We start from the raw sequence: 4097 nt of genomic DNA, 5'->3' as shown, positions 1-4097 counted from the left end.
ATTGTGGATTGTGGGTTTTTTTGGTTTGTTTTGTTTTTTGGTTAATCCTCACCTGAGGACATTTTTTCCCCATTGATTTTTAGAGAGAGTGGAAGAAAGGGAGATGGTGAGATAGAAATAGAGAAACATCCATGTGAGAAAGACATATCGATTGGTTGCCTCCAGCACATGCCCCAGTTGGGGTCAAACCTGCAACCCAAGTATGTGCCATTGACCAGGAACCAAACCTGAGACCCTTCGGTGCACAGGCTAATGCTCTATCCACTGAGCCGCACTGGCCAGGGCTTATCGTGTTTGTTTTGTTTTGTTTAATCCTCACCCGAGGATATTTTTCCATTGATTTTAGAGAGAGTGGAACAGAGAGGGAAAGGCAGAGAGAAACATCGATGTGAGAGAAACAAATTGATTGGTTGCTCCCTAACCAGGGACCAGGCCAGGGAGGAGCCTGCAACCGAAGTAAGTGCCCTTGACCAGAATCAAACCCGGGGCTCTTTGGTCCACACAGGCAGACACTCTATCTACTGAGCCAAACCGGCTAGGGCCTCATTGTGGTTTTAATTTGTATTTCTCTGATGATTAAAGAGCATCTTTTCATATATGTTAGCCATCTGCATATACTCTTTTTTTTTTTAAATATACTTTATTGATTTTTTACAGAGAGGAAGGGAGAGGGATAGAGAGTTAGAAACATCGATGAGAGAGAAACATCGATCAGCTGCCTCCTGCACACCCCCCACTGGGGATGTGCCCGCAACCAAGGTACATGCCCTTGACCGGAATCGAACCCGGGACCCCTCAGTCCGCAGGCCGACGCTCTATCCACTGAGCCAAACCGGTTTCGGCTGCATATACTCTTTAGAGAAAGGTCTATTCAGGTCCTCTCCCTGTTTTTAAATCAGATTGAGGGTTCTTTTATATTAAATTGTAGAGTTTTGGGTTTTGTTTTTTTTATATATATATTTTGGATATTAACCCCTTAGCCAATGTATCATTGGCAAATATGTTCTCCCATTCAGTAGGTTGTCTTTTCATTTTGTTGATGGCTTGCTTTGTTGTGCAAAAACCTTTTAGTTTAGTGTAGTCCCATATATTTATTTTTTCATTTGTAACCCCTACCTGAGGAGACATATAAAAAAATATATATTGTTAAGAGCAATGTCACAGAGTTTACTACATATATTTTCTTCTGGGGGTTTTATGGTTTCAGGTCTTTAAGTATTTTTTTATTTTTCTATAATCCTCACCTGAGGATATGTTTTTATTGATTTTAGAGAGAGGTTGCCTTCCATATGCACCCCGACTGGGGACCAAACCCACAACCTTTTGGTGTATGGGATAATGCTCCAACCAACTGAGCCACTGGCCAGGGCTCAGGTCTTTAAGTCTTTCAGTATTTAATCCATTTTGAGTTTATTCTTGTACTAGAGACCCGGTGCATGAATTCGTGCACAAGTGGGGTCCCTCGGCCTGGCCTGCAGGATCGGGCCAAACCAGCTCTCCGACATCCCCTGAGGGGTCCCGGATTGCAAGAGAGTGCAAGCCAGGCCGAGGGACCCTACCAGTGCATGATTGGGGCCAGGGAGAAATGCAGGAGGTTGGCAAGCCAGGGAAGGACTGCAGGAGAGCTCCAGGGCATGTCCGGCCTGTCTCACTCAGTCCTGATGGGCCAGACCCCAGCAGCAAGCTAACCTACCGGTTGGAGTGTCTGCCCCCTGGTGGTCAGTGCACGTCATAGCGAGCAGTTGAGTGGCCTTAGCATATCATTAGCATATTACGCTTTGATTGGTTGGACGGCTGACCAGTGGACTGGACACTTAGCATATTAGGCTTTTATTATATAGGCTATGGTGTAAGAAAGTGGTCTAGTTTAGTTTTTTTGCATGTATCTGTCCAATTTTCCCAACACCATTTATTGAAGAGACTGTCTTTGCTCCATTATATATTCTTGCCTCCTTTGTCAGAGATTAATTGATCATATAGGTGTGAATTTATTTCTGGGCTCTCTATTTTGTTTCATGACCTATGTATGTTTTTATGCCAGTACCATGCTGTTTTTAAAAATATATATTTTATTGATTTTTAGAGAGAGGAAAGGAGAGGGATAGAGAGATAGAAACATCCATGAGAGAATGAGAGAAAAACATCGGATCAGCTGCCTCCTGCATGCCCCTTACTGGGGATTTACCCACAACCGGGGTATGTGCCCTGACTAGGAATCAAACCATGTACTCCTGGTTCATAAGTCGATGCTCATCCATTGAAAAACAGCAGCCAGGCAGTACCATGCTGTTTTGATTACAATAACCTTGTAGTATAGTTTGGAATTATAGTGAATCTGTAGGTTGCTTTGGGTAGTATGGACATTTTAACAATGTTAATTCTTCCTATTCATAACTTTCCATTTATTGTATCTTCAATTTATTCTTTTTTTTTAAATATATATTTTATTGATTTTTTACAGAGAGGAAGGGAGAGGGATAGAGAGTTAGAAACATTGATGAGAGAGAAACATTGATCAGCTGCCTCCTGCACACCCCCCACTGGGGATGTGCCCGCAACCAAGGTACATGCCCTTGACCGGAATCGAACCTGGGACCCTTGAGTCTGCAGGCCGACGCTCTATCCACTGAGCCAAACCGGTCAGGGCTCTTTTTAAAAATAGTTTAATGTATTTTAATATCAAACTTAGAGGAACAGCACAGAAGATAGACAACATTAACTCTTTGCACTCGCTTGCTTTTTTCTCGATTCCTTTATTCTAATGCTAACCGTGTCGAGTCACACTCGACATCTGAGTGCAAAAGGTTAAAAACATGTACTTGCATGTAGGAAAACTAAGTTAGAAAAGTATAGTGAATGGATGGAATGAACTGCATGATGAAAATACTACAAACACCATTTAGTTGCCATCAATAAGAAATTTACTTGTTTTAAGAAAATCCAAATGCTGGCATTGTCCAGAAAAATTTAACAGGTTTATTTATATTGTTATAAAGTTGAACTGCTGAAACTTCTTCACTTAAACATTTGACTTACATTAATGCTTTATGTCCCCGCATTTAAATTTTAAAAATTCACACACAAATGAAAATGGAAAAACTGCCAATATCTGATTTCTGTCCCCTATTTTCAACTTGCAATCATATCCTTAGGTACCTTTTGACCCCATGGGGGGAAAAAAAACACCTAATATTCAGAACTACCAATAATGGGAAGAGAAATTTTTTTTTAAAGAATGAAATGTTTTCCATCATAGTGGATTCTTAAGCACGTTCTCCAGTTACGCGGCGTGCTAGCCGGATATCTTTTGGCATAATTGTCACACGTTTGGCATGGAGAGCACAGAGGTTGGTGTCTTCAAAAAGGCCAACCAGACAGGCCTCACTGGCCTCCTGCGAAGCACCAATAGCTGCATGTTGGAAGCGCAGATCTGTTTTGAACTCCAGAGCAATTTCTTGCACCAGACGCTGGAAGGGACGTTTGCGAATCAGTTCAGTGGACTTCTGATAACATCTAATGTCAGGAAGTGCCCTGTACCAGGCCTGTAACGATGAGGTTTCTCCACCCCGCCAGTAGAGGGCGCACTCTTTCCAGCGGCTTTTGTAGCCAGTGGCTTCCTTGGTGCTTTACCACCAGTGGATTTGCAGGCAGTCTGCTTTGTAGGAGCCGTGGTACAGAGACCTCTGTACTTACCTCCCTTCTCCTTCTCCTGGAGCTCGTGAGCTGGAGGCAGCGCAGGCATTCGAGAGCGGTTGCGAATACCCAATTTTTTCTTCAATGTCATAGTTTTCTTACTACAGGTCTTTACCTCCTTAGTTAAATTTATTCCTAAGTATTTTATTCTTTTTTCATGCAATTGTAAATGATATTTTCTTAAGTTCTCTTTCTGATAGTTCATTATTAGTGTATAAAAATGCAACAGATTTCCGAATATTAATTTTGTATTCTGCTACTTTACTGAATTCATTTATTTTAAAAGTATTTTTTTTGTGTGTGGAATCTTTAGGGTTCTCTCTATATAGTATCTTGTTGTTTTTATAATGGCCATTATAAAAACGAGGTGATATCTCATTCTGGTTTTAATTTGCATTTTCCTA

The 4097-nt window shown here is 41.5% G+C and overlaps 1 pseudogene; it reads right to left on the bottom strand.

Moving 5' to 3' along the window:
• Positions 1-3263: 3263 nt before the first annotated feature.
• Positions 3264-3784, bottom strand: LOC129148665 (histone H3.3A-like; annotated as a pseudogene).
• Positions 3785-4097: the final 313 nt, after the last annotated feature.

This window comes from Eptesicus fuscus, chromosome 4 (genome assembly GCF_027574615.1).
Source record: "Eptesicus fuscus isolate TK198812 chromosome 4, DD_ASM_mEF_20220401, whole genome shotgun sequence".
Lineage (NCBI taxonomy): Eukaryota > Metazoa > Chordata > Mammalia > Chiroptera > Vespertilionidae > Eptesicus > Eptesicus fuscus.
Note: the sequence above shows the minus strand (reverse complement) of the source record. Positions and strands in the feature narration are given on the sequence as shown.